The sequence below is a fragment of the Argopecten irradians genome, chromosome 3, assembly GCF_041381155.1.
Source record: "Argopecten irradians isolate NY chromosome 3, Ai_NY, whole genome shotgun sequence".
Classification (NCBI taxonomy): domain Eukaryota; kingdom Metazoa; phylum Mollusca; class Bivalvia; order Pectinida; family Pectinidae; genus Argopecten; species Argopecten irradians.
The window spans coordinates 67,851,000-67,862,996 of NC_091136.1; the positions used below are offsets into that span (position 1 = coordinate 67,851,000).

Below are 11,997 nucleotides of genomic sequence, written 5' to 3' on the forward strand. Positions count from 1 at the left end.
TCCTGGTAATGGAAAGGAATATGCTTCAGGGCTTGTGCGCATGCGCGGAGCTAGAAAAAAAATCTGTAGAAACCTCTATCTTGTGTATGAAAATTCCATTTTTAATAGCAAATGACCACACGAACCACTTGTTAATTTGAACACTTGAATTAAAATGTCTGTTTTAATTTCCATAGCGATAGGTAAACGTTTTGTTAAATAGAAAGTTTAGGAACGTAATGGATGTACTACACACAGGAATACATTATTAACATTAGCTAACTTTACTAGCCGGTATCACTACGATCATCATCAGCAAGTCAAAAAGGATATTACGGAATGGTTTCTACATTTTCTCTTATCCTTTTCTTATTCCAATTATTGATTGAATATCTCTTTGTGTATGTGTGTGTGTTTAAGAGAAACACCAGTTTTGACATAATTATTTAAAAGTTTATATTTCATATACGCCACCGTGCATATTAAAGTTAAGACATTTCAATCTTTAGCCTGTTTATATCCGCACTTCAAGAGGAAACATGACATTGTTTTTTTTATGAAATGCTATATTTACCGTTTAATATCGTTTTTATCAATACACGCGGATATTTTTAAATAGAATCATCTGCACGTGTAATTATTCTGAGAAAGGACGAATATTTATGCATGTATACGCTTTAAGCTTGTTTTCCCATCCCAAATGTTCTATGTTTTATATGTTCATAAGTGTGTCGATAAAAACATAATTATATCACATTTTATTTACATGTACTAATTATCGTTGTCTAGATGTCTCTCGTCTCTCGACATTTACTTTGAAGATAAAGTGACACTCTAATCATATTCCATCCATAAATTAATGATGTTAGTTTGTAGAAATAATTTAGATCAAATAAACAATTTTAGTCCAATTATTTTATAGCTTTGTTATGGGTGGTAGTGTTTATAATCCAGTTTATTATTTATCTTTTTTCTCGTGCGCCACCTTGATAACCATCCGCACATCATCATCATCATCGTCATCGATATCGTCGTCGTCACCAGCGGGTGGTGTAGTGGTTAAGTAAATCACGTATATACTAGCCGAACGGGATTCGATCCACGGTACGGACGTTCAAGGGGTCATCACTCGCCATACTACGTGGATTTTCTCCGGGAACTCCGGTTTTCTCACACTCTCACGCGCTTTGACATGCGGGCAATCGAAAATGACACGATGTACAATAACTTTGGGTGGTGTTTAATCTGTTTATACAGTTTGTACAATTTTCATCATCATAAACATGATCGTCGTCGTCTTCATCATTATCATTGTATGCTATTTTTTCTTTCCGTTTGATAGATCGATCAAAAGAATATTAATTGTCTTTTGAACAGAAGCCAAAACCATAATCATCATCATTCTTGTCGTCGTCGTCGTTCGATAGCTATCATCGTGGCGATCGTCACTAGCGTTGGCTGCCACGACCCCATATATAAATATAGCAGACCTATTGTTGTTGGTAAATGTAGGTAATAAATGATTCTCTTTTTATCGCCTAATTACACGAGTTTTGATAAGTTACCCATCATCACATATGTGATAATGCTTATCATATTTTACATATCGACTCCTGTCTATATATAGCTCGTAGAGCACGCACTCCTTATAGAAACACGCGGCTACCGTATTAGATAATACAATGATGACCTCTGACCTCCATTACAGGTGAGCTGGAATAGGAGATTTCAGAAAAGATGGCGTGACGTCACAGAAAGTTTACATCCGGGTCCTCAAAGGTACAAACACAGTATGGCGACTAATAAAAACAATAACAGATACGTATATCGCTGCTACACAATCGATACTTTGACAAAAGTATACACTTTCATACTTGCAAATTCCGATTTTAAAATTGTTTCTTATTGTTTCAGAGGTTACAGACATTTATATTTTTGTATTTACAATTGTTTATTGCTGAATATATTAATTTGTGTAGATAGAGTGTTGAAGCCAGCTTGCCAAGCGGTGTCGGGCCGTCACAGTACCCGTTTTTTCTTCACAGGTAGAAATCCTTGTTGTGAAAAGTTATGAATAGATCATTGATTTTATTGTGTAACGTTTCTGTTATACATGAAAAACTTGTTCACAATACTATTAAATATAACGAAATGTGAACCACATTGCCAGACCACGGCCGCTCGTGCATGGAGCCTTCGCTGGTAGATCACCTCAGGACACAGCCCATAGTTGGGAATTTAATAATATAAATACGTAATTACCAACACATATCTCAATAAGTACTTGTAAAAGATATATATTTCGTTCTTTTCCGTGTATATCTTCCTTTAAAGGAATGCTATAAACCACTGTGCTACACTTATATGCAGATCTTCGCAATGTACATGTTTACGTAAACGTATGGCTGCCGAGATCTCGAAAATTAAAATGGTGAAATCGTTCAGTTTTAATGCTGTAGAGTTTATTTTTTAATGTCAGTCGCTTTTATTCCATGGACTGCTAGTGAAGTCTCAAATTGAAGTGATATTACTTTAAAATAATTTGAATGCATGTTAGATAGACTACATTTAGATTTATGAATACAGATCGTAATACTGTAAATGCCGACCAGGACACATTGCGCACGGCTTCGAAAATCCTAAAATACTAAAAGTTTGTTTAAAAATACGATAAAAAGTAACTATAAACTGACTCATTTGTATGTCATGAGCTAAAATCCAAAATTTCTGACGAACAAATTATCTAGAATACGTAATTTTGTGACTCTAAAAAAGGGCGAAATTCGAGATCTCGGCAGTACTGTACGTAATGGCTGCCGTGCGCTTGGGGTGATCTACGAAAGCAAACTTTAATTTGGTGACAATCACACATCTTAAGGTGTTTTACAAAGTAAGACTAAGAAAATAGTGATCGCTTATTAAAATTTCAGTACTATATTTGCGGAACTTGGAATTTAATTTGTAATTTCAAGCTGATATTTGCAATATTCTGTCAATGTTTACACATAATGGCGATCGTGTTTTTCTCGTGGCGGCCGAAAATGGAGTATGAACATCGTAAAATATATGAATACCATATATTTATATCTGTATATTATTGTTACATATTTTTATTTACACCTTTTGAAATTAAGATAAAGTAACAATTCTCGGATGGTCGTACTATTTATTACAATAAAATGTAAACAAAAATCGAAGCGGCTGTGTTCCCACCATGTTAATGTGTACAGATATACAGAGTTGTACCTTTGGAGTACGGTTAAAACGGCCCCACTGCAATAACGGCCCCAGTTAAAACGGCCCCAGTCGAAACGGCCTCACTTTTATATAGGAAGATATAAGACAAAGCTTCTGACGGAACACATTGAGATTAATTAAAAGTAAATTTAAATGAATGAACGTGTTTGTTCACTATCTTATTAAAGATGGTTGGATAGGTTAATAATTTATACCTACATATACAAGTAAGTAATGTTGCAAATGATGATTTTTTTTTACGTTCACGATCTCAAGCAGCGTTTGATAGATCTAATATTCAAGTAAGAAGTCAATTTGAAATGTCTTCAAAATACTTTTAGTATTGATTTCTCATCGATTCATGTATGCTTCAGACGAAGATATTGTTTTAAAGAGAAGTTCTAGCATTTAACTCGGAAATTACTTATACTTGTTTAGTAGGAGTTTTTGATATTTTGACAAACGAAAAAATATTGAGAATGCAGTTAGAGTAATAAATATATTCAAATCTTTAATTATTGCAATATTTTTCAACATGTTCAGTGTGTTGATTATATACATTGGTCTTCTAAATGTTCACTGTAAAATATGTGGTAAGTTTTGCTTGTAACATTATCTTACGTACAAAACGAAAATGTAGCTCACATTTCAGTATCTAAGAAATTACAAGAAATAAATTATCTTTCTCATCAATTTAATAGAAAACGTCCAAATGTTAGTATGTGAAACATTTGTTAAACTATTAGAAATCATATGTACATGTGTCAAAAATTTAGTGAATTTGAGCAAATGTATTGTTCTTAGTTATGAAAGACGTTAAAATAAGTTTTAATTATGTGAATTATGATGTCATGCACTGAAATTTCGAAGAGAACGGCTTGTGTTTTAGATGAGCCTACCAGAATGTATGAGGCAGAATTGAATTGTATCCTTTGTTTTCTTTCCCGTACAGTTCACCGTAATTTTGTGGGATATCAAGGCCTTTACAGTTTAGCATATCTAATGGTCATTTTTCGCACATACATGACTGTATGTATACGGTCCGTAAGTGCAAATTATGTACAACATATGTAAAATATACAATTTATATTATAAAGAGATGGAGAGTGATTCATGATTCCATAGACATTAAATTTCCTGCCAAACATCTCAACTTTTTAAGCTTTTCTGAACTTTTCTTAATCTTTCATTTTGTTGCTATCGAAACAAATGCCTATAAACTACATGTATCTTTTTATAAATCCCGTAAAAACCTATTGATTGAACATCGCTAATATAATTGTGATCTATATAATTGTTTCCTTCTGATGGATTGCATCTTTATTTTTATAGTGTTTGATAACTTAATAATTCTTAATCCTTTCGTCTATCCGTTGCGTAATAGGATTACTACACTATATAATTACCATATAATTAGGTATACACTGACCACGGCTATTTCATCTTGTGGTGTCACCTGTCAATCATAACATGTTATGGATTCAGATTCTCTATTTGTTTTGGGTTTACAGCGACAATATACGCTTTCACACACACTCACACAACTTTGATAAAAACACACATTCTTGATCAAATTGAAACGTACTGTAGTAGAAAAAGAGATCACAAAACTTGGTCTTAATCTTAATAACCGTAATGTTCTTTTCTAGGGCTAATGAAATATAGTTACAAAGATTATTTTTTTTTTTTTTTTTTTTTTTTTTGTGGATTAAGTAATTGAACCAACTTAAACATGTTGGGATATCGGACAAAATATGGTTTTCTGATATGAAATCTTCATACACTTTGCATTTTTAAGGAAATAAAATTCACCCTCACTATCGTTATTGCAAAATGCAATATTCTCTGATTTCTTCTCCTTTCTATATATATTCACACCTTATGCAGATAACCGAGATGTATGCAATAATAAGATGTTTGTATGAAGTTAATTCGAAAGTATATCCAGCAAAAGCTATCTGTATTAAAGTTGTTTTTTAACCGAGGCTATGGAACGTTTTAAATAGGTGTATAATTTACAATGTAGTGTTGCTAGAATAAACAGTTTCCAATTTGACAAAAATACGTTGTACAAAAGAAAGAACAAGACACAGCAAGAAAAACTATAAAATATATTAAACAATTTCAATGTAACAAGCATTGTAGAATATCTAGGCATAAATTCTACAGGTATATAATGAAATGATAAGTTACAAATTAGTGCCATGTTTTCTATCATTATAATGTACAAGATAATACATAAATTCTTCAAAAAGAAAATAAACAAAATCAGCGCTGAATATACAGATGAAATAAACATATGTTCCCCTTTTAATCATTTTTTTGTAACGGGGCCGTTTTGACTGGGGCCGTTATTGCAGTGGGGCCGTTCTGACTGGGGCCGTTTTTACAGTGGGGCCGTTTTAACTGGGATTCGTACCTTTGAGCGCCCGGATGTACCTTTGTGTGACGTCATCGCCATCTTTTCTGAAATCTCCTATACAGCGCGTGCGTCATCACACCGACACCTACGTCAAACATATAGGCCAGTTGGGTAGGAATTAAACACCAGTGATCGATTTCGACCTGTCTATTATTTTGAGGGTTACCTGCTGTCGCCGGTGAACGTGATCATGTATGTCAACAATGTGTATCTTCAGGAGAGAAAAATCGGTGTCATTGTGGATAATGAAACAAAAATAATAATGTTGTTTGTTTACGGATGGGACTCTCCTGTCCTGTCCACCAAAGGACATGAAAGATAATATATCGACAAGTAAAAATAGTTCCTCTTAAGGACAAACATGTCAGACATTTATATATAAAACCATTCCTATACCGCTGATAAATGCATCGACAGTGTGCTAATGCATTACGGCGTTGATCGGGAGCCTGGACAGATTGAGACTCCTGGCTGGTGGACGTGACCAGATAACAAACTTTCATTGGTTAGCTCCGTTCTGACGTTGGCGTTAACGTACACATGATTTCCATTTGTTGTACTTTAAAATTCCGCCCATGGTACATTTTATTTTGTTTGGTTTGGTTTGTTTCCTTCAATGTACTCCACTTCATGTTTCAAAATAGGAGGGGCCACATTGAGATGGTTCAGAGTAAAGTGAATATGAATGGATTATACGTGCAAGAACTATGTTGTTTGTAAATAAAGTGATAAAACACACACACAAACGCAATGGATCTTGGTATGTGTTTCAGTAGAAATATTTCAATGATATCTTTTTGTCAGAAGCACATTCATATAGAATGATAATTGAGTGACTTATTAAGTATTATTGAGTTTCCATTGACAAATGTCATTGTTTTGGGATTAGGTCGTGTTTCATTACTAGACGGTCATTTTTCATTACTAGACGGTCGGGGTTTTTTTTTTTTTTTTTTTTTTAGACGGTCGTATTTGATTACAAGACGGTCGTATTTGATTACAAGACGGTCGTTTTTTCATTATTCTGGACGGTCGTGTTTGGTTACAAGACGGTCGTTTTTTCATTATTCTGGACGGTCGTGTTTGATTACAAGACGGTCGTTTTTTCATTATTCTGGACGGTCGTGTTTGATTACAAGACGGTCGTTTTTTCATTATTCTGGACGGTCGTGTTTGATTACAAGACGGTCGTTTTTTCATTATTCTGGACGGTCGTGTTTGATTACAAGACGGTCGTTTTTTCATTATTCTGGACGGTCGTGTTTGATTACAAGACGGTCGTTTTTTCATTATTCTGGACGGTCGTGTTTGATTACAAGACGGTCGTTTTTTCATTATTCTGGACGGTCGTGTTTGATTACAAGACGGTCGTTTTTTGGTACTTTCACAGCGCTACAGCTAGTGTTTAGGGGAAATAGCTCTAATGTAGTCTGTGAAAAAGGATTACCCAAAGATAGAATTTTCTATAACTGATTTATCCAACTCTACACTTCCAAACCTAGGTCTTAAAAGTGAATATACAAGTAACATGAAATAATATTTACAGTCAGTAGTGAATTGATAGTATAACCCCCGTTGATTTCAACCAAAGGCTACTCAACTTTATTTCTCGATAGATTGAGTATGTCACGCGCAATTTGGAGCCGTGCGGATGAATTTATGGTGGTCCAAATCAGAACCTTTTGGTGTTTTCAGTACCGAACGTAGGTTCGATGAACATGTACATGTATCAAAATAGGTTTTAACACATATACATGTACGTGTGTAAATACAAATGTAGAAAAGCTACATTGTTTATGTTACTACCGTACCTCTTTGAGCAATGCTTCCGTGCGTATGATAAATAAACACTGTTGTACAATGTACAGTTTTGCACATTCCGATGACGTCGCAATGTTTACATGTTGTGTGTCGGTGAGTCTGTGTTGTTCGCTACAACATGTAGATCTACATCCTATTTGTATTTTTAACATATTTGGTTGTACGCAAATGGATAAGATATGTTAGGACAACATCAGTCTTTGAGTTGCATAAGTTTAACCAAAACGACCTAGCACGATAATGCATTTTTGTTCGCCTCGGGGGACAGACAACGTTATCTACTTACACAATGTACGTTTGGGTGTTTCGAAATATGAATGAAATGGAATCCTACAATTGTAGCTTTACAATACTTGTAATAGATATCTCTAATATTTATTGAAGTGTTTGAAACACCAATATAAATATATGCTAATATTTTGAGAGCGGTAAACGTTTACAGTAGTGGGCCTACCTGTGTTTGTACATGTTCCTCGAAACGACGTCCGATGCATTTGAAAATCTCCAAAATCCGGAAATAATGACATTGAACTATGTAAACATCCGTGTATTCAAGTAATTTCAAACGTGAACTGATTAAGTAGAACTCAAGTGATCACAAAATTGAAAAAACTCTCTGTTTGTCACACCTCCTTGACACAGGCGGTTTGAATCGGACGCCGCGTCACAACTACGTTAAATATCCTGCCACGTTATGAATTATGTAAGCGTGTGTAATCATACGAAGTAAAAGATTAAATCCAAAGTGCTTTGCACCACGATGTTTTTAACATCAGATAAATAAAACGATTTATAGTTTCATACCGGGAAAACCCCATATATATGCTTCATCAGACGGAACTCATTTTATTTGTATGTTCATTGATAAATTGGCGGGAATTTCCGCAACTTCGAGTGGCTGTTCCAAATGCCTGTCGGAACCAAACGATATAATTCAATTTTAGTCTTATAAATGCCATAAACACTAATAAGGGTAAATTTTGAGCTACGAAAATAATAGTTAAGACTGTAAATATAAGGATTAAAGTCTCTTTCTGGTGGTTCTATCGAAGGATAAAGTTGAGTAGGGTATCGATATTTGTTTCATGGACCGCGAAAGAACCACCAGAAAGAGACTTTAATCCTTAAATAATATACAAAACATACAGGAACAAACATGTAAACAGCACTTATTCTAAACGTGATATACAATAGTCGCCAATTAACTGACGCAAGAGTTAACGGTATTGAGAACTGCTATAAAAGAAACACAGGTAAATATGTTAAAGCAATGAATCACTATAAAAAACGGCTATAATATTTAAAATGAAGCTTTGTATTTTATTTCTAAACTTAGAATATTAAGTATGTTCGAGTGGAATAAAACAAATAAATAATAACAAGACGGTCGTGTTTTGATACAAGACGGTCGTGTTTTGATACACGACGGTCGTGTTTCGTCACTAGACAGTCGTATTTCGTCACTAGACTGTCGTGTTTTGATACAAGACGGTCGTGTTTCGTCACTAGACAGTCGTGTTTCGTCACTAGACGGTCGTGTTTTGATACAAGACGGTCGTGTTTCGTCACTAGACGGTCGTGTTTTGATACAAGACGGTCGTGTTTCGTCACTAGACGGTCATGATTTGATACAAGTCGGTCGTTTTTTCGTCACTAGACGTCGTGTTTTGATACAAGACGGTCGTGTTTCGTCACTAGACGGTCGTGTTTCATCACTAGACGGTCGTGTTTCATCACTAGACGGTCGTGTTTTGATACAAGACGGTCGTGTTTCGTCACTAGACGGTCGTGTTTTGATACATGACGGTCGTGTTTTTCACTAGACGGTCGTGTTTTGATACAAGACGGTCGTGTTTCGTCACTAGACGGTCGTATTTCGTCACTAGACGGTCGTGTTTTGATACAAGACGGTATTTTTTCGTCACTAGACGATCGTGTTTTGATACAAGTCGGTCGTGTTTCGTCACTAGACGGTCCGTGTTTCGTCACTAGTTGGTCGTGTTTTAGTAATAGACGGTCGTTTTTTCGTCACTAGACGATCGTGTTTTGATACAAGTCGGTCGTGTTTCGTCACTAGACGGTCGTGTTTCGTCACTAGTTGGTCGTGTTTTAGTAATAGACGGTCTTTTTTTCGTCACTAGACGGTCGTGTTTTGATACAAGACGGTCGTTTTTCGTCACTGTCAAATCGCGTATCCTGTCGTATTTGTTGTTATATATGTGTCTATTGTCGTGTCGTTGTTACCGTGTCTGTTACCTTGTACGGCGCGACCGAGCCTCCGTATGATGACAGGTAAGCGAGCGCGCACGGGCTGGACGCCATGTCGATGTGAATCGACAGAGAAACACCTTTTTGTGTTTATACTTATACTGGCATAGAACCATACAGTCTATGGTAAGTATTACGTTTAATCTTCATATGATAGTATTTGTAATGTTAATATTGGGGTATTTTGGGGTTAAATGTATGTATTAATCTTGGAATGTTGTTCATGCATTATTCTATTGTGCGGTCCAAACATGCATTACTTTGACTGTTTTGTAAACGTTTATAACAATTTATGTATGTAATAGCGATCGTACTTCCACATGCAAACATGTATATTAGGTATTTGGAAGGTATTTAGGTTTTATGTACGTCTGTTTAACTTTATATAACTTGAACGCTAATCAGAATTTATTGTATGGAAGCCCATTGGTAGCGTACGTTGAAGCTTATATGATATAGTTAACTCGTGGACCAGCACTTTAATAAGCAAACTTGTATCATAATTATTATGTTTTAAGTGTATAATCATTGGATTATTATTGATCCAGCTATATTTGTAGACGTAAAGGTTTATTTTAGGAAAACTACTGTATGTATTAACTTTGAATATAATAACAATGTGTGAATGAGTAAATGAGTGTATCGACGTTGTGTTTATGTTTTCGCAGCAAACTGATGCTGGACAAGAGATACAGTATGGTGGACCAGACGCTCATTCCTGTGCGACATACTGCGCCAGTTGGTTAGAGTAACTGGGCACCAGTTATACGGCAGTGAAGCCAATGAGAGGCCACGTCATATTGAGGGCCGCTAGATCATTTTGTGAGGGAGTTTCCCAACAACTCAACTTGTGACGTCATCAACCTTCAGCCACCACACGGCTGTGCAGGCAGGCTATAGCGTATTTAGGGCCTGTGTTTATTGTGGACACCGCGTGTGTCACTGTTTGATCCAGACAGACAGACCACCACTACCGGGTCTGCGTCGATGTGCAGCGTCTGACACTACCATTGGTTCGTGGGAGTAATCGGAAGGACGTGTGCAGAGACATTGTTTATCGTGTGAAAGTAGTGTGAATGTGGTGTGAGTAGGTTGTTGTTATCCTATAATTTTCGTAATATCTGTAAATAATTTGTTCTGTTTATTTGGTGTATATAAAATCTCTATTTTGTTTCTTTATACGCTATTGGGTTTTCTTTTCCCTAATCAAAGATTATCTTCGCTCGTTCCATGTTACAGTCACTATACAGTCGTGTTTCGTCACTAGATGGTCGTGTTTTGATACAAGACGGTCGTTTTTCGTCACCAGACGGTCATGTTTCGTCACTAGACGGTCGTGTTTTGATACAGGATGGTCGTTTTTTGTCACTAGACGGTCGTGTTTTGATAAAAGACTGTCGTTTTTTTGTCACTAGACGGTCATGTTTTGATACAAGACGGTCGTTTTTCGTCACTAGACGGTCGTGTTTCATCACTAGACGGTCGTGTTTCGTCACTAGACGGTCGTGTTCCGTCCCTAGACGGTCGTGTTTTGATACAAGACGGTTGTGTTTCGTCACTAGACGGTCGTGTTTTGATACAAGACGGTATTTTTTCGTCACTAGACGGTCGTGTTTTGTCACTAGACAGTCGTGTGTTTTGATACAAGTCGGTCGTGTTTCGTCACTAGACGGTCGTTTTTTTTTGATAAAGTCGGTCGTGTTTCGTCACTAGACGGTCGTGTTTCGTCACTAGTCGGTCGTGTTTCGTCACTAGACGGTCGTGTTTTTCAGTCGTGTTTTAGTAATAGACGGTCAGGTTTCGTCACTAGACGGTCGTGTTTTGATACAAGACGGTCGTTTTTCGTCACTAGACGGTCGTGTTTCAGTAATAGACGGTCGTGTTTCGTCACTAGACGGTCGTTTTTCGTCACTAGACGGTCGTGTTTCGTCACTAGACAGTCGTGTTTCGTCACTAGACGGTCGTGTTTTGATACAAGACGGTCGTGTTTCGTCACTAGACGGTCGTGTTTCGTCACTAGTCGGTCGTGTTTTGATACAAGACGGTCGTTTTTCGTCACTAGACGGTCGTGATTTGATACAAGACGGTCGTGTTTCGTCACTAGACGGTCGTGTTTTGATACAAGACGGTATTTTTTCCTCACTAGACGGTCGTGTTTCGTCACTAGACGGTCGTGTTTTGATACAAGACGGTCATGTTCCTCACTAGACGGTCGTGTTTTGATACAAGACGGTATTTTTTCGTCACTAGACGGTCGTGTTTCGTCACTA

At 36.5% G+C, this 11,997-nt stretch overlaps 1 long non-coding RNA gene across 1 annotated transcript; it reads left to right on the forward strand.

Annotated features, from left to right (window-relative positions):
- The first annotated feature begins 9,730 nt into the window (after positions 1 to 9,730).
- On the forward strand, positions 9,731 to 10,906 carry LOC138320125 (uncharacterized). The gene is made up of 2 exons (XR_011208106.1): positions 9,731 to 9,853; positions 10,396 to 10,906. It is a non-coding gene; the product is annotated as an uncharacterized lncRNA (long non-coding RNA).
- The last annotated feature ends 1,091 nt before the right edge of the window (positions 10,907 to 11,997 follow it).